Source organism: Hibiscus syriacus, unplaced genomic scaffold, assembly GCF_006381635.1.
Source record: "Hibiscus syriacus cultivar Baekdansim isolate YM2019G1 unplaced genomic scaffold, ASM638163v2 tig00117048_pilon, whole genome shotgun sequence".
Classification (NCBI taxonomy): domain Eukaryota; kingdom Viridiplantae; phylum Streptophyta; class Magnoliopsida; order Malvales; family Malvaceae; genus Hibiscus; species Hibiscus syriacus.
The window spans coordinates 11,266,359-11,285,666 of NW_024063538.1; the positions used below are offsets into that span (position 1 = coordinate 11,266,359).

Genomic DNA, 19,308 nt, shown 5'->3' on the forward strand with positions numbered 1-19,308 from the left:
CAAAGTTGAATTGGCTACCAATGTTATCCTACAATCGTTGCCAGATAGCTATAGCCAATTTGTCCTTAATTTCAACATGAATGAAATTAACAATACTTTGCCACAGTTACTTGGCATGTTACGAACTATTGAAAGCAACATGAAAAAGGTTGGACGTAAGCCCATTCTTATGGTCCACAAGGATAAAGGAAAGAGAAAGAAAAAGGTAGAGGCAGAGTCTAAGGGCAATGATAAGGTCAAACCAAAAGGAAAAAATGCATTGAAACCCAAAGGGGGAGTTAGCAAGGAAGGAAAAATGTTTCCATTGCGATAAGACCAGACACTGAAAGAGAAACTGCCATGTTTACCTTGAAGAGGTCAAGAAGGCAAAAGTAAACAGAAAGTTTGTTTTAGGTATTTATGTTATTGATTTTAATTTGTCAACATCTACTTCTTGGGTATTAGATATTGGTTTTGGTTCTCATATTTGTACTTCTGTACAGAGACTGCAAAAGAGAAGGAACCTGGCCAAAGAACTAGTGGACTTGATTTAAATTTAGAGGATTGTTGTTTTGTGCCTAGTTTGATTAAGAACATTATTTCTATTTCTTGTTTGGACAAGATTGGTTTTGAGATTATTATTAAGAATAATTGTTGTTCTTTCTATCTCGATAATTTTTTTTACGGTTCAGCACAATTGGTTAATGGACTCTATATTTTGGATCAAGAAAAATCCATTTATAACATAAATACTAAAAGATCAAAAACAAATGACTTGAAACAAACTTATCTTTGGCATTGCCGTTTAGGCTATATAAGTGAGAAATGCATATCAAAACTCCATAAAGATGGATTCTTAGGTTCATTTGTTTTCGAACAATATGATGTGTGCGAATCTTGCTTGTTGGGAAAATGACTAAAGCTCCTTTTAATAGTAAAGGTGAGCGAGCAAGTGATTTATTGGGGTTAATACACAGTGATGTATGTGGACCGATGAATACACAAGCCAGAGGTGGATTCCATTACTTCATTACTTTCACTGATGACTTCAATCGGTATGGGTATATTTATCTTATGCGCCATAAATCTGAAGCCCTTGAAAAGTTTATGGAATTTAAAAATGAATTACATAATCAACTAGGCAAGAGTATTAAGGCACTTTGATCAGATCGAGGTGGAGAATACTTAAGCATAGATTTTGATGAACTCCTGAAAGAATGTGGGATTGTTTCACAGCTTACACAACCTGGTACACCATAATGGAATGGAGTTTATGAAAGATGGAATTGAACACTGTTAGATATTGTTCTATTAATGATGAGTTACAGTGATCTTTTGACTTCTTTTTGGGGACATGCACTTGAAACAGTCGCTTTCACACTAAATCGTGTTCCATCTAAATCGGTTCAAAAGACATCATACGAGATATGAACAGGGAAACATCCTAGTATGTCTTTTATGAAGATTTGGGGTTGTGAAGCTTATGTAAAACATTAGATGTTTACAAAGCTCGAACCTAAATCTCATAAGTGTATATTTGTTGGATATCCTAAAGAAACTAAGGGATACTATTTCTTCAACCCTAACGAGAACAAAGTGTTTGTTTCTCGAACGAAAGTTTTTCTCGAAAGAGATTTTCTCTCAAAGAAAGGGAAGGGTAGAAATAATGAACTTGGAGAAGTTCAAGAACAACATATTAGTGAACCTGAAGTTGAACATGTTTCATAAGTTATTGAGGAACAATCAACAGATTTAGAAACATAACCACTGCACCGATCCACAAGAGACTGTCATGCACCTAAGAGATTTGGATTTCTCATTGCCACACGTGGAGATGTTCTTCTTATGGATCAAGATGATCGTATAACTTATCAAGAGGCAGTGTCTAGACCAGACTCTGAGAAATGGCTTGAAGCCATGAGATCTGAGATGGATTCCATGTTAATAAACCAAGTGTGGACTTTGGTTGAACCACCTGAAGGGGTCAAACCTATAGGGTATAAATGGGTTTTCGATAACAAAAACCGACATGGATGGCAATATACAAACATACAAGGGGTGATTAGTTGCTAAAGGTTTTTGAAAAGTTCATGGTATAGACTATGACGAAACATTCTCCCCTGTAGCTATGTTTAAGTCTATCCGGATCTTGCTCGCAATAACTGCATTCCATGATTATGAAATTTGGCAAATGGACGTCATAATTGCTTTCCTTAATGAAAAACTTGAAGATGATGTGTATATGACACAACCAAAAGGTTTTGTCGCTCCAGAAAAAGCTAGAAAGGTTTGTAAGCTATAGAGGTCTATTTATGGACTAAAGCAAGCTTCTCGAAGCTGGAATCTTCGTTTCAATGATGCAATCAAAGAATTTGGATTTATCATAACTGAAGATGAGCGTTGTGTTTATAATAAGGCTAGTGGGAGCATTGTTTCTTTCCTAATCTTGTATGTAGACGACATACTCATCATAGGAAATGATATACCTACTTTACAGTATGTTAAGACTTGGTTAGGTAGTTGTTTTTTCTATGAAAGATTTGGGTGAGGCAGCGTATATCTTAGGAGTTAAGATCTATAGAGATATATCAAGACGACTTCTAGGTCTGAGTCAAAGTATATATATAGACAAAGTGATGAAAAGTTTATGTATGGAAGAATCCAAGAAAGGATTGTTGCCTATGAGACATGTCATTTCTCTTTCGAAGGAAATGTGTCCTTTAACTCCACAAGAAAGAGAACGGATGAATAAGATTCCATATGCTTCGTCTATTGGTTCTATCATGTATGCCATGATATGTACTCGACCAGATGAATCGTATGCTTTAAGCATTAAGAGTCGGTATCAAGCAAACCTTGATGAAAATCACTGGGTTGCGGTTAAAAATATCCTTAAGTACTTAAATAGAAATAAGGATAAATTTCTTTTCTATAGAGGGGAGGAAGAGCTTAGTGTAAAAGGTTATACTGATGCCAGCTTCCAAACTAACAAGGATGACTAATGATCGCAATCAAGTTTTTTGTTTTGTCTTAATGGAGGTACTGTGAGCTGAAAAAGTTTGAAGCAAGACACAATAGTTGATTCTAAAACAGAGGTTGAATACATTGCAATAGAATACATTGCAACCAGTGAAATAGCAAAAGAGGTTGTTTGGATCAAAAAGTTCATATCAGAACTAGGAAGCCATATCAGATGTTGTAGAACTCTGTTATGAAAATAATGGAGCCATTGCACAAGCAAAGGAAGACATATCTCATCAATGATCCAAACATATTCTTAGGCACCTCCATCTCGTTCGAGAGATCATATATCTAGGAGATGTGGAAATATGCAGAATACACACGGATGACAACATTGTTGATCCCTTAACGAAGCCTCTTACACGGTAGAGGCATGATCGTCACACCGAGTCACTCGGTATTAGATATGTGCGTGATTGGTCTTAGTTCTAGTGGGAGATTATTAGAGTATGCCCAAAGACCAATCATATGATGATTGTAAAGATACATTTATTTATCGATTTTATTGAATAAAGGCATTACCACTATTTTTTTCAGTTATATGTCTGTGTTTAACATAAATTGAAAGATAATAAAGTCCATATAATAACATTATTATTATTAAAATGATCCATAGTCAAGTATTATTATGGGCATGGACAATAATAATATGCTTAAGACTAACATGTTATTGATTGATGACAACGGGTTCTCATTGACATAGAGATGTCAGAATTGATACATGATTATATTGTTAGAGAATAATGTATTGGATTGACCCACCATGAGCATATGTCTTGGATTATTATGTAACGGTCGTAACATTGCTAATGGTAATGATTATATGTATGATCCTCAGACCTGAGATCAATGTTATCCCAACATATATTGTTGTATGTTTTGATACAGTTAAACATGCTCCGTAATTGGTTGCACTATAAAGACTGTTATTGAATATATCTCGATATATGTAGTGGGTGTGTATGATTAAGATAGGATTTTTCCTTCCTACATAATAGAAAATATATCAAAGGTCACTTGATTGAGTGAGACTAGAAATGCATGGCCATGCTCGAATAAGTTGATATGAGATATCACAAACCATTCGTTAATTATAGTCTACTCTAAATATCAAGAAACAATAGATGGGTTATACAAGTGTGACTATTCCAAGACTTGTGTCTATTCTACATATAAGGGACAAAAGGATGTAATACATAAAAGAGTTAATCACGAATATGATATGTCGAATCATAATTTCTTGTAACTTAGGTGACAATGATATATTGCTAGATGTCACTCATTGTATGTAATATTAAAATTGTTCTAATAATTACTACTGGCGTTACAAGAACCTACAGGGTCACACCCTAGGATTGAAATGAGCAAAGATGTACAATTTGTTGTATGTTACTAAAATATATTTAGAGTTAATATATGTATATTTGATATACATATGATTTTAATTATCCCGAATATAGTAAGTAAACATTAAAAGAATGTAATTTTGATTACAACTCTTTTAATCGATATTTAATTCGGAATAATTAAATAAGATTTTAAATAAATGTTAAAGATTGTAATTCAGATTATAAGTCTTTAATGTATATTTAATTTGAATTAATTAAATCAGATTTTTTATTAATTTGAAATAACTTAAAATCCCTAATATGTTAGGGTAACTGATATATTTAAAGTGAGGTAAGGTCTAGCATCCATGTTCTTCAGCCGTTTTTCTCAAAACTATTTTTGGAAAAAATAAATTTTTCTCTCAATCGGGTGAATTAAGTAGAGGTTGAGACGTGTTTTCGTGGAGACTTACGATTCGAACCTTTCGTGATCACCATTAGTCACTGTTGTCTTTGTTGTTTTTTCAAAGAACCCATTGTAAGTATTCGCATCCTTTCCTCCCGATTTCGGTTTTGCGTACTTGGATCGCTGGTGAGACCGTCGAGTTTTTGTTTTCGTTGTGCCATGGGTCCTAACACTTATAACCTGTTGAAATTAATAATTTATCGGACCTTTCAAACTTACACACTTCCACCTTAACGAAAAGTTTACCCAATCCAAGCCTTTACGAAAGAATTTGCTCATGAATTACAACTGCGATGAACCAATTTTATCGAGAAGCCACGGTGTTTCAATAACCCATCCAATTTCAACACTAGATTTGCAAGATGACCAGGAGGAGCCACCGACTGGTTAAACCAATCCACCACTAGTAACCGATATAGTAACTGATATAGTAATCGATATAGTAAGTTCACCAAAAACCAATAGTAACCGATATAGTAATCGATATAGTAACTGATATAGTAATCGATATAGTAAGTTCACCAAAAACCAATAGTAACCGATATAGTAAACCCTAAACCCTAAACCCTAAATCTTATATTTACCGCTACTGATCGATTTGATAAAATGATCAATCCCCATTTAACTGCCCATAGCTTGATAATAGAAGATGGACACACACTACATGGTTCAGAAAATTGGAACAGAATTTCCCCTTCTTATCCTCGCAAAATACCCCCCACATCACACTCCTAGCCCTTTAACGTAGCTGCCCCGGCCACATTTAGTTCCACGCAACCACTTGAGGGGGCTGACCATTGAAGAAAGGGAGCCCCAAGTCCATGATTTAAACTTAAATTATCATCTATAAAAGGATCAGCCATAATACTTTCCACTGATATACTACGATCAGCATGTTTGGCTTTAAGCCATGTACCAAGGCGAAATTTCACTAAAAAATCATCTGAGGCAGATCCATTGTTTTGTCACGAAAAACAAATTCATTTTTAAACAACCATATAGTACAGATAACAGCAAACGAGATGTAAGACCATACCTGACTGACCGACGACACCCCAATTGCCTCCCAAGCTTCCAGGAAAACAGCAAGTTCCATATGTAAAGCAACGGATATCCCCCAATAAACTACAAAAAGTCGTCCAGACCCTCCAGCTGTACCAGAAAGAAAAAAAATAAATGCTTAGATGATTCTGGACATCTCTGTACAGAGCAGTCTAGGACACGATTACTCATAACTAACCAAGTGAATAGTCGACTTTTGGGAGCAAAACCAAGCCAAACAAACTTCTTCCAAAAATTGCTCTGTAACATCCCAAAAATCGGATTAGTAGTCTCGATATGTGATTTGACCGAATTGCGAGATTTCCGAAAATTCATAATTTTTATGATTTTAAACATAGGAATTTACTTTAGATTATTATTATTTATTTTGACTTGGGATTAATGGGGTGAAATTGAATAAGTTCAATAGTGTAATTATAGTGGTTAAAATGGAATAGGATCGAATTATTAAAATCTATGAAGCGATTATACCAAGAGTTGATATAATTTCTTATTTTCTTATTTTTGGTTTTAATCTATTTTAAAATATTTTATTATAATTTTATTTTATTAAATTTAGATTTTATCTTTTTCCCTAGTGTTTTGATGCTCATCCAAAACACGTTCATTTTTCCTCTTGGTTTCTTCGATGGCTAAAACCTCCATTTCCTTCCTCTCAAACCTTTTTTCTGGTTTTATTCTTGATTCAATCCATTTCTAAACTTCATTTTCAACCTTCCAATACTTCCTCTTTACCGTGGATTTCTTTAGCTTGGTGGAGTTCTCTTGTTTTCTTTCCTTGATGGTTTTACTCTTCTTCAATCAATTTCCAGCAAGTTAAACTTCGTTTTATTGGTTCCTTAATGCTTCGCCGATTAAAAAGATCCTTTTTATATTGATGGATGATAGTTTTCAATGAAATGATACTTTTGGGGAAATAAAAAATGATTTTCAGAATAAAATAAAGATCTAGTTTTCTTGAGATGATTAGGGGATTTTCTGGTTATAAATTAGATGTTAATAATGAGGTTAATATTGGGCTAAAATAGTTTTTCAATCAGAAATTGATTTCTTATTGAATCCTTTGAAATAAGCTTAGTTTTAGACGATTTCAGAAATATGGGAATTCCTTAAGTTGCCGCTGCTTTTGGACAGTTATTTGATGTTTAAGGAACTGATTTAGGTTGCTTTTGATCAGTTTTAGGGGGAAGAAAGTTGTGTTAGAGTTGTGGAAAGTTTCGAGTGCAAGACTGATAAGAATTTTAGTAGTTTCAGCATTATACGCTCTGTTTTCGAAGTAGATTTTTCTGCTCTATATTGGGAACTTTAGTGACACTCTGCTATGGATTCTAAAGTGTTCTTTGGGTATTTAATGGAGTAAACTTGGTGCGCTATTGTTCATTGTTTGTTGGGCATAAGTTTGGATCGATTCCGTGTGGTAAACGTGATAGCGGTGAGTGGATATTCGTTCTTTTATAATGAGCATTGGTAATATTAATTGAACATTAGAATGGTAAGTATTTGGTGAAACTAAAAGTAAGTTACTACTGTATTTTTAGAATTGGTTTCATTTATGCAAACATTTTATGATGATGAATCAACATGATTGTACATAAGCATGATGTTACCTTGTGATGCGTATATGAATTTGCAAAGCGATGTTTATAAGCTATTATGAATTTAGTTACGGACGAGTAAAGACACTTCGATGTCCAAGAATGAGAGGAGACGGTTTACTATTCATTTTGGGTTGATCATGATAACCACCTTAATTTGAAAACTATGTTTTGAAAATGAATAAGTATATGTAAATGTTATGCATCACTTGGCAACTATTTATGGTGAACTTGACTTAATTGGCAATTGTTCTTAAAGAGACATTTGCATATAAAAGGCATGCCTAAGAATGAGTACTCAGTGTTTTAAAATTGTGGTTGTAAGGGATACGAGAATAGGTTGGTCAGTTGAGCTTTGCTCTGAGAAGATATACGAGGTAAAGTTGGTACGTTGAGCTTTGCTCCGAAATGTGGAAGTTGGGACCTATGTGAGTCCAAATAAAAGGAGTGATTTGGAGTCTTTTTATCCATAGATATGTTGTGTTTCAAACAAAAATCAATGGTCTTAAATTAATTAATTATGTGTGCATTTTGTGCATGGACTTCCACCAAAGATAATAGCGCATGTGGGCTTGTGTGTTGCATTGATGATCATGAGTTTATTAAGCATTCTATAATCTAGAAATTTAGTTATATGTCTTGTAAAGTGTATGGAAATAGAGTATCTATGGATTGGTAAGATTTGATTAAGCTTTGGAAAGAATGCATAACTCGTAGTTTGCTTCCATCGATTTTACTATGTGCATTATCTTAGAAGGTATAGTCATTCACTGGGCTTCAAGCTCACACTCTGTTGTACAAATTTGTGTAGAGAATTAGTGGCTATTTCATGGTGGAAGCGTTGTCCGATGCTGATCAAATAAGACTTTACTTTTTAAAAGAATATGTGAACCAAGAGTTGGCTTTGAGACAATATGGGGTTGCTATTTTCGGATTTTGTTTTTTTGTTTTTTTTTTTGATGTTGTCAAGTTTTGTAAATAACATACAATGGTTTGGTCTTGAATTACTTGATTGCATGTTATGTTGGTGATTTGAAATATGTCGTTCATTAATCATGGTTTCATGGTAGGTAAATTATGCCAAAACTTGCTGTGAACTCTAACAAGTGCTTCAACGGCTTAGACATGTTATTTTAAGTGTACATAATATGTTAGTGCCTTAGGAAGCATGCAATGTGAGGTTTAGTGTCTTTTGGTTAGGTGACTTATGAAAAAGTAAGTTGTTTATGCAAATTTTGACTTTCGATCCCTTGCCCCAAGGCCCAAACCTACTAGATTGCAAAAGATCGATCCCCCGTAAAAAAGGACCAATCCCTTCGCTATGTAATCTCTTAAAAAATGGAAAAATTCAATTTATTAAAGATCTAAATGTCCTTAAGTCTTAATTTGATCATAGGATGATTTTGTATGTTCAAAAAGGTCCAAAATGACTTAGTTAATTATTATTATATTTTAATTGGAATATTGAAGAGATTTGTTTTGGTCTCACTATAAAGTATTGAATCACTTGATATGAGAGTCTATTTTATGATATTTTTTGTGTGAGAATTTTGATTAATTTACATTGTGGTCCCTAGATTGTAAGTTCTATTAGATCCTCGATTGATGCCTGATCAATGTGAAACTTTTAAATTAAGAATGGTAAATGAATAATAATGAGCCTAATTTCATAAAATAACTTGGGAGATATTAATTATAAAATTATCATTTATCATGATGATCTAGTAGTTTTTCCTTGAAATGTTAAATGATTGAATGACGTTTGTTTATTAACTATTTACCATTGTCATAACTTGTATATTGTATGTTCAAACTAGCTTTCATGTTTTACAATTTTTTATTTTCTAACAAGTTCGAAACCTAATGTTCGCTCAGGCATCCAGGCCATCCTACGTATTAGGTATGGGGTGTTACATTTGTTGGTATCAGAGTCATGTTATATGAAAAATGTGTATGTATATTAGGTAGATAAGTGGGAACTATATTGCCTCAAATGTTTAAAAAAAATTACAAGTCGTTGTTTGATCACCTGATGAGATTTTAACCTTAGTTTTGTTTAAATTTTGTAGATTTTGTGCTAGTATAGTTCTTTATGGTGCCGCGTTGTGTAGTATTAGGAGCTCCTGAGGGTCAGTGCCCTACCAATGGTGCTAATGCAACTACAGTTGGGGTGTTGATAATGGACTTCCACCTGTGGTTCCAAATCCTAATATTCCTCTTGATCAGTTAGCTGAGGTGATAATTGGTATTTTTGGAGAGCGGTTCCAAACATCGTTCATATTCATGCACCTGAGCCGGTGAATTGTGGGTTACCTTTAGAGAGTTTAAGAGCTTTTAGAGAAAAAGAGTTTAGTGGGGTTCGTCGTACCGAGCCGATCGTAGCTGAGGAATGGTTGGATAGTGTCATATAAATTCTTGAATAGATAAGCTACTCAGATAATGAAAAGCTGGGATGCATGGCATATTTACTTTAGGGTGATACACACCGTTAGTGGTCAACCATTAAGAGAGGGACAACAACAAACTGATTGATATGGGTGTTCTTTCAAGAATCATTCTGAAGGAAGTTTTTGGATTCTTAGTACACTAGTGCTAGGAATAAGAAATTTCTTGATCTGGTTTAGGGTATGATGTCAGTTTCTAAATATCAGGTAGAATTTATCAGACTTAGTGAATATGCTCCTGAGATCGTATCGACTGAGGCTAAGCAGTGTAAGAGATTCAAGGATGGGTTGAAGAGAGAGATTCGTGCCTATTTGGTGACTAGTTCTTTCGATGTGTTTGATTATGGTTGATCAAGCAAGAGATGTAAAGAGTACCATAGGTGAATCAAGTCATGAAGTTCAGGGAAAGAGATCATCTGAAGCTTTTGGTTTCCAATTCACTATGCAAAGAGGGGTCGCAATTATGCTGACTGTGGTAAGAACTACCGACGGGACTTCTAACAGAGGTAGACAGACAGAGTTGCTCAGCTGGTGCAGGTCATGTCAAGTATCCTCGGTGTGATACTTGTGGCAAGAATCATGGAGGCGAGTGCTGGCATCGTACTGAAGCCTTTTTCACTTTGGTGTTGTGGGACATCAGATTTGAGATTGTCCGCAGAGATCTGAGGATAGAGCTATGGTGGTTATACCGAGTCGTGGAGGAGGTAGAGCAGGTGGTGGCAATCAAGATCATTCTCGTGGTAGGGGATGTGGTCCTGGTGCTCCAGCTGAGGGTGGATGACCTGGTAGAGTTTATATGATTTGTGAGCGTCAGGATTGTGCCCCTACTGATGTGATTACATGTACCTTTTCTTTGGAAGTTATTCCTTTGGTCGCTTTGATTGATTCTGGTTCATCACACTCATATATTCTTAGTCATTTGGTGAATAGTTTGAATATCCCTATTAGTAAACATGATGTGGAAATGGTACTAGTATTTTGGGTGAGAGTGCTTTAGTAGATAAAGTTTAGCGTAAATGTCTGCTAGTCATTAAAGGGAAGGTATTTCCAGTTGACCTTATAGAGTTGTCGTTTCAAGGGTTCAACATTATTCTAGGGATGGATTGGCTTTGAGAGTATCATGTGCATTTAGACTTTAAGTTGTCGTGTGCTATCTTAAAGACTCCTGAGGGAAATAAGTTAGTGGTTGTATGTGAAAGGTAGGGGTTCCTTTACAATGTTACTTTGGCTTTGTATACAAGAAAGATGTTGAATAAGGGTTGCGAGGCATATTTGACTTACATCCTTAATTCAGAAGGTAAGGAATTGATGTTTAACATATTCCGATAGTTAGACTTTCTTGATGTGTTTTTGAATATCTTTCGGGGTTACCTCCGGATCGTGAGGTTGAGTTTCGTATTGAAACTTATATTGATTCAACTCCAGTGTCCATTGCTCCCTATCGTATGGCACCTAAGGAGCTGAAAGAGTTGAAGATGCAATTACAAGAATTGCTTGATTGTGGATTCATTCGTCCAAGTGTTTCGCCTTGGGGTGCTTCGGTGTTGTTTGTAAAGAAGAAAGATGGTATGATGCGCATGTGCATTGATTATCATCAATTGAACAAGTTAACGATTAAAAATTTGTACCCATTACCAAGGATCGATGACTTGTTTGATCAATTTCGAGGGGCTAAGGTGTTTTAAAAATTGACCTCAGATTGGGTTATTATCAGTTGAAAGTTGCAAAACCAGATGTAATGAAGACTACTTTTAGGACGCGTTATGAGCATTATGAGTTCCTTGTGATGCCCTTTGGTTTGACGAATGCTCCAGTAGATTTTATGGATTTGATGAACCAAGTATTTCACCAATATTTGGATCAGTTTCTATTGGTTTTCAATGACAATATTTTGGTGTATTCTAGAACAAAAGAGGAGTATGATGCACATCTCAGTATAGTTATGCAAGTTCTGTGAAAGAAGCAGTTGTATTCTAAGTTTTTGAAGTGCAAGTTTTAGCTAAAGGAAGTGGCATTTTTTGGGCATGTGGTTTCAACTTAGGGTATTCGGTTTGATCTGAGTAAGATTAAAGTTATAGTAGAGTGGAAGTCATCAAAGAGCGCTACCGAGGTCCGTAATTTCCTCATATTGGTTGGGTATTATCGTCATTTTGTTGAAGGATTTTATTTAATTGTTGCACCTTTAACGAAGCTGCTGCAGAAGAATGCAAAGTTTGAATGGACAGAAGAAAGAAAACGTAGCTTTGAGAACTTGAAGACAGATTTAACCAAGGCACTAGTGTTACTGCAGCCATAATCGGGGAAAAGTTTTGTAGTCTTCATTGATGCATCCATCATTGGCCTTGGTTGTGTGTTAATATAAGAGGGTAAAGTGATTGTCTACACTTCGAGCCAGCTGAGACCGCATGAACGTAATTACCCGACGTATAATTTGGAGCTAGATGTTGTATTGTTTGCTTTGAAGATTTGGTGACATTATTTGTATGGTGAGAAGTGTATCATTTACACTGATAATAAGAGCCTCAAGTACCTTTTGACTCAGAGAGAATTGAATTTAAGGCAAATACGTTGCGTTTAACTATTAAAAGGACTATGATTGTTCGATAGAATATTATCTGGGAAAAGTGAATGTGGTAGTCGATGCATTGAGTTGTAAGTAGATGGGAGAGTTGTGAGCTTTGTTCGCGCAACTAAGTATTGCAAATGATGGTGCTTTGATTGCATGGATTCGAGTTCGACCATTTTGACGCAACACATTCAAGAGTTGTAGTCATCTGATCGATTGCTAGTGGTTAAGGCTCAGTTGGTTCAAGATGGTTTTATGGGTAGTTATTCATTGAATATGGAGAGAATTTTTTGTTTTCAAGGTCGTATGTGTGTGCCGGATAATGAAGAATTAAGGCGGGAAATCTTGGTGTAGGCTCATAGTAACCTTTTGTCCGTACATCCTGATACAGAGATCTTCTTCATGATTTTTATTGGTGGCCAGGAATGAAGATTGATGTTGTTAAATTTGTGAGGCGATGATTAGTCTGTCAGCACGTAAAGGATGAACATCAGTTTCCTTCAAGATTGTTACAACCAATTAGTATTTCTGAGTGGAAGTTTGAGCATGTCATTATGGATTTTGTTTCACGTTTACCTTTAACTCCATCTAAGAAAGATTATGTTTGGGTGATTGTTGATCATTTCTTGAAAAGTTCTCATTTTCTTCCAGTACGTACGAATTATTATTGCAGAAGTTAGCTAAGGTTTATATTGATGAGATAGTTCGGTTGCATGATGATGTTCCTGTTTCATTTATCTCATATCATGATCCCATTTTACCTCAAAGTTTTAGAATAGCTTGCAGGAATATTTGGGTTCAAAACTTAAGTTTAGCATGGCTTATCACCCTCAGAAGGATGGTCAGTCTGAGCGTGTGATTCAAATCCTTGAAGATATGCTTTGGGATTATGTTATTTATTTCGATGGATCTTGGGAGAGGCATTTACCATTGCAGAGTTTGCATATAATAATAGCAACTAGTAAAGTATTCAAATGGCTTCATTTGAAGCATTATTTGGGCGGAAGTGTCACACTCCCTTATGTTGGACCGAATTAGGTGAAGGATGAACTGTAGGACCGATTTGATTAGAGAGGTAGAAGACAAAGTAAAGTTGATCGTAGATAGATTGAAGTTGTTTTTGATCGACATAAGTCTTATACAGAGTTAAAGCGTCATGAAATTGAGTGCAATGTGGGAGATCTTGTATTCTTGAAAGTTTTGCCTTGGAAAAAGGTATTGAGGTTTGACTGTAAAGGAAAACTTATTCTGAGGTTTATTGGCCCGTATTAGATCATTAAGCGTATAGGAACAATTGCATATTGTCTTTAGTTGCACCCTGAACTTGAACACATTCATAATGTGTTTCATGTATCGATGTTGAGGAGGTATCGTTGGGATCCATTGTATATTGTTCCAGTTAAAGATATTGAGGTTCGTGCAGACCTATCATATTAAGAGTAACCTATAGAGATTTTAGCGCGAGAGGTGAAAGTTCTAAGGAATAAGTTGAATCCTTTGGTGGAAGTGTTGTGGCGTAACCACAGTGTTGAAGAAACCATGTGGGAACCTAAAGAGACGATGAAAGTGTTAGAGTATGCCCAAAGACCGATCATATGATGATTATAATGATACATTTTATTTACTGATTTTATTGAATAAAGGCATTGTCGCTATTATTTTCAGTTATTTATGTGTTTAACATAAACTGTAAGATAATAAAGTCCATATATTAACATAATTGTTATTATTAAAAGATACCTAGTCAAGTATTATTATGGGCATAGACAATAATAATACGCTTAAGACTAACATGTTATTGATTGATGACAACGAGTAGTCATGACATAGAGATGTTAGAATTGATACATGATTATATTGTTAGAGAACAATGTATTAGATTTACCCACCATGAGCATATGTCTTGGATTATTATGTGACAGTCATAACATTGCACATGGTGATGACTATATGTATTATCCTTAGACTTGAGATCAATGTTATCCCAACATATATTGTTGTATGTTTTTATGCAGTTAAATATTCTCCGTAACTGGTTGCACTATAAAGACTGTTATTGAATATATCTCGATATATGTAGTAGGTGTGTATTATTAAGGTAGGATTTGTCCTTCTTGCATAATAGGAAATATATTACAGTCCACTTGATTGAGTGAGACTAGAAATGTATGGCCATGCTCGAATAATTTGATATGAGATATCACAAATTATTCTTTAATTAAAGTCTAGATATCAAGAAACAATAGATGGGTTATACAAGTGTGACTATTCCAAGACTTGTGCATATTCTAGATATAAAGGACAAAATGATGTAATACATAAAAGAGTTAATCATGAAGATGATATGTCGAATCATATTTTCTTGTAACTTAGGTGACAATGATATATTGTTATATGTCACTCATTGTATGTAATATTAGAATTGTTCTAATAATTACTACTAATGTTACAATAACCTATAGGGTCACACCCTAGGATTGAAATGAGCAAAGATGTACAATTTGTTGTACGGTAATAAAATATATCTAGAGTTAATATATGTATATTTGATATACATATGTTTTAATTATCTCGAATATTTAATTTGAATTAATTAAATAAAGATTCAATTGATTTAAAATAATAAAATCCCTAATATGTTAGGGTAACTTTGATATAAAAGATGTGTAAGGTCTGACAGCCATTTTTTACATGATCTTCAATTATTTTTCTCAAAACAGTTTTGGGAAAAGAAAATATTGCTCTCAATCAGGTGAACTGGGTAGAGGCCGAGATGTGGTTTCGTGAAGGCTTACGATTCGAACCAATCGTCACCACCATTAGTCGTTGTTGTCCTTGTTGTTTTTCAAGGGACCCACTGTAAGTGTTTGTGTCTTTTCTTCTCGAATTCGATTTATCGTACTTGGATCGCTGGTGAAACCGTTAAATTTTTGTTTCCGCTGCGCCATAGGGTGAGTCGACGGTCCCAACACAAAGTGCAATATCCGTTTTTATTTGCTTAAGGTAATTTTGAGGATGAAATTCTTTTTAGGGGAGAGAGTTGTAACATCCCAAAAATCGGGTTAATAGTTCGAATCATTAATTTGATTGAATTGCGAGATTTTCGAAAAAAGTCATAATTTTAAAAAATTTAAACGTAGGAGTTTACTTTATATTATTATTATCAATTTTGACTTGGGATTAATGGGGTGACAAATTGAATAAGTACAAAAGTGTAATTATAGTGGTTAAAATGGAATATGATCGAATTACTAAAATTTATGAAGCGATTATATTAAGAGTTGATATAATTTCTTATTTTCTTATTTTTGGTTTTAATCTATTTTAAAATATTTTATTATAATTTTATTTTATTTTATTAAATTTAGATTTTATCTTTTTCCTTAGTGTTTTGATGCTCATCCAAAACACGTTCATTTTTCCTCTTGTTTTCTTCGATGGCTAAAACCTCCGTTTCCTTCCTCTCAAACCTTTTTTCTGGTTTTATTCTTGATTCAATCCATTTTCAACCTTCCAATACTTCCTCTTTACCGTGGATTTCTTTAGCTTGGTGGAGTTCTCTTGTTTTCTTTCCTTGATGGTTTTTACTCTTCTTCAATCAATTTCCTGCAAGGTAAACTTCGTTTTCTTGGTTCCTTTATGCTTCGTCGATTAAAAATATCATTTCCATAATGATGAATGATACTTTTCAATCAGATGACGATTTTTGGGGAAATAAAAATGATTTTCGGAACAAAATAAGAGCTAGTTTTCTCGAGATGATTTAGCGATTTTCTAGTGATAAATTATATGTTAATAATGAGGTTAATATTGGGTTAAAACAGTTTTTCAATCGGAAATCGATTTCTTATTGAATCCTTTGAAATAAGCTTAGTTTTGGACGTTTTTAGAAATCTGGGAATTTTTTAAGTTGCCGCTTTTTTGGAAAGTTATTTGATGTTTTATGAACTAATTTAGGTTTCTTTTAATCATTTTTTGGGGGAAGAAAGTTGTGTTGAAGTTTTGCAAAGTTTCGAGAGTAAGAATGGTAAGAATTTTGGTAGTTTCGGCATTCTACGCTCTGTTTTTGAAGCATATTTTTCTGCTCTATTTTGGGCACTTTAGTGACACTCTGCTATGGTTTCTAAGGTGTTCTTTGGGTCTTTAATGGAGTAAAACTGGTGCGCTATTGTTCGGTGTTTGTTGGGCGTAAGTTTGGATCGATTCCATATGGTAAAAGCGATAGAGGTGAGTGGTTGTTCGTTCTTTTATAATGAGCATTGGTAATATTAATTGAATATTAGAATGGTAAGTATTTGATGAAACAAAAAGTAATTTAATACTCTATTTTTGTAATTGGTTTCATTTATGCAAACATTTTATGATGATGAATGAGCATGATTGTACATAAGCATGATGTTACCTTGTGATGCGTATATGAATTTGCAAAGCTATTTTTGTAAGCTATTATGAATTTAGTTACGAACGAGTAAAGACACTTTGTTGTCCAAGAATGAGTGGAGACAGTTCACTATTCTTTTTGGGTTGATCATGACAACCACCATAGTTTGAAAACTATGTTTTGAAAATGAATAAGTATATGTAAATGTTATGCATCACTTGGCAACTTTTTATGGTGAACTTGACTTAATTGGCAATTGTTCTTAATGGGAACTTTGGATATGAAAGGCACCCCTAGGAATGAGTAATCAGTGTTTTAAAATTATGATTGTAAGGGATACAAGGTTAGGTTGGGAAGTTGAGCTTTGCTCCGAGAAGATATACGAGGTAAAGTTGGTACGTTGAGCTTTGCTCCGAAATGTGGAAGTTGGGACCTATGTGAGTCCAAATAAAAGGAGTGATTTGGAGTCTTTTTATCCATAGATATGTTGTGTTTCAAACAAATTCCAATGGTCTTAAATTAATTAATTATGTGTGCATTTTGTGCATGGACTTCCACCAAAGATAATAGTGCATGTGGGCTTGTGTGTTGCATTGATGATCATGAGTTTATTAAGCATTCTATAATCTAGAAATTTAGTTATATGTCTTGTAAAGTGTATGGAAATAGAGTATCTATAGATTGGTAAGATTTGATTAAGAATTGGAAAAGAATGCATAACTCGTAGTTTGCTTCCTTTGATTTTACTATGTGCATTATCTTAGAAGGTATAGCCATTCATTGGGCTTTAAGCTTATACTCCGTTGTATAAATTTTTGCAGAGAATTAGTGGCTATTTCATCGTGAAAGTGTTGTCCGGTGGTGATCAAATAAGACTTTACTTTTTAAAAGAGTATGTGAACCAAGAGGTGACTTTGAGGCAATATGGGGATGCTATGTTGGGATTTTGTTAGTTTTGGTGTTGTTAAGTTTTGTAAATAACTTTGACAATGGTTTGGTCTTGAATTACTTGATTGCGTGTAATGTTGGTGATTTGAAATATGTTGTTCGTTAATCATGGTTTCATGGTAGGTAAATTATGCCAAAAGTTGTTATGAACTCTAGCAAGTGCTTCAACGACTTAGACAAGTTATTTTAAGTGTACATAATATGTTAGTGCCTTAGGAAGCATGCAATGTGAGATTTAGTGTCTTTTGGTTAGGTGACTTACGAAAAGTAGGTTGTTTATGCAAATCTTGACTTTCGAAGCTAGATTTCTTTATGAAGTGTTTACTGATGTTTTGAAGCATGCTACAAGTGTGTTATGATGTGTAGTGGTTAAACAACATAAACAAACAAATCATTATTTATGACTAAAATTGAATGCGCCTGAAATCAAGAGACAAAAGTATCAACACACAAATCTTCAATTAGAGACTAAAATGAACTTGAGGAAAAACCACAATGACCCCTAACCCGATTAAACCATACATAAAACACAAACCCTATATCCCTGAGACAACACCGTTCCATCACTAGGTAAGGCCCTAAACCAAACCAAGCTCCTCGGTTCTCCCTCTAGACCACCAACCTAAAGCTAAGGCTCACTAGATTGAACCCTAAACCATGAACGACCCTCGACCCCAACATGCATGGCCACAAGGGCCTCCGGTGAACCGATCTACACCTATGAAGGGACCAAACGCCAGGTAAAACACTAGGCTCTTCTCTTTACTGTTTCTTATTGCTTTTAAACACTCTAAAAAAACACATGCATACACACGAACATAAATGAAAATAAAAGAAGAATCAGAATAGGAACGAAAATACCCTTGATGAATCTCTTTGATTGCTTCGGAATTTCAAATGATACTGCCTTTAGAACCCAAAAAAATGAAGACAAAGTGTCTTGTATTGCTTCAAAAATTGGGGAGGAACCCCTTACATTGATTGTTTCTGCTGAAAGAAAAATAGAGATAGGGAAGACCCTTTACCAATCTCTCTAATTTTTCCTTTCTCTTGATCAATGCTCCCTTTCCCCTTTTTTGGTGAATTTTTTCTTTTGCTCATGAACCCCCCTTTTGCTTGTGAACCCCCCTTTCTCCTTACTGCTACCTCTTTCTTTCTGAAAAATGGCCCCCCTCCCTGGGTGAGTCCTCCAAAATGGTTTATTATCTTTCTCCCTAGTGGCCCCTCACTAGTCATAATCATCGGCACAATTTCATGCATGAATTCGGTTAAAAGTGGGAGTAGTGAGTGTTGGCCGAATTTTCTTCAAGTTGGTGGATCAAACACTTGGTTTTGTCTTGCACATGGGCTGTCTAGTGCCTTGTCCTCACGCACATGGGCTGTTCATTTGAAAGCACACGTGGATTGTCTTCTTTGCTCAAGTAAGTGGAAATATAATAAGGGTTGATGGGTGTGTTGCATTCAGCCGAATTTTCCTCCAAACATTGCGTGTTTTGTGAGCTGGAAAGAGTCTTGAGA

At 34.8% G+C, this 19,308-nt stretch overlaps 2 long non-coding RNA genes across 2 annotated transcripts in view; one reads left to right on the plus strand and one right to left on the minus strand.

Moving 5' to 3' along the window:
* The window catches only part of LOC120197455, a 30,169-nt gene extending 11,331 nt beyond the window's left edge, over positions 1 to 18,838 (minus strand). The window contains exons 1-3 of the long non-coding RNA XR_005523262.1: positions 18,652 to 18,838; positions 6,035 to 6,096; positions 5,831 to 5,946 (exon numbers count right to left, since the gene is read on the minus strand). This is a non-coding gene — a long non-coding RNA (uncharacterized LOC120197455). The remainder of the gene's footprint in view (positions 1 to 5,830; positions 5,947 to 6,034; positions 6,097 to 18,651) is intronic.
* LOC120197453 lies at positions 15,900 to 17,894 on the plus strand. The gene is made up of 4 exons (XR_005523261.1): positions 15,900 to 16,074; positions 16,419 to 16,488; positions 16,590 to 16,688; positions 17,664 to 17,894. It is a non-coding gene; the product is annotated as an uncharacterized LOC120197453 (long non-coding RNA).
* Positions 18,839 to 19,308: the final 470 nt, after the last annotated feature.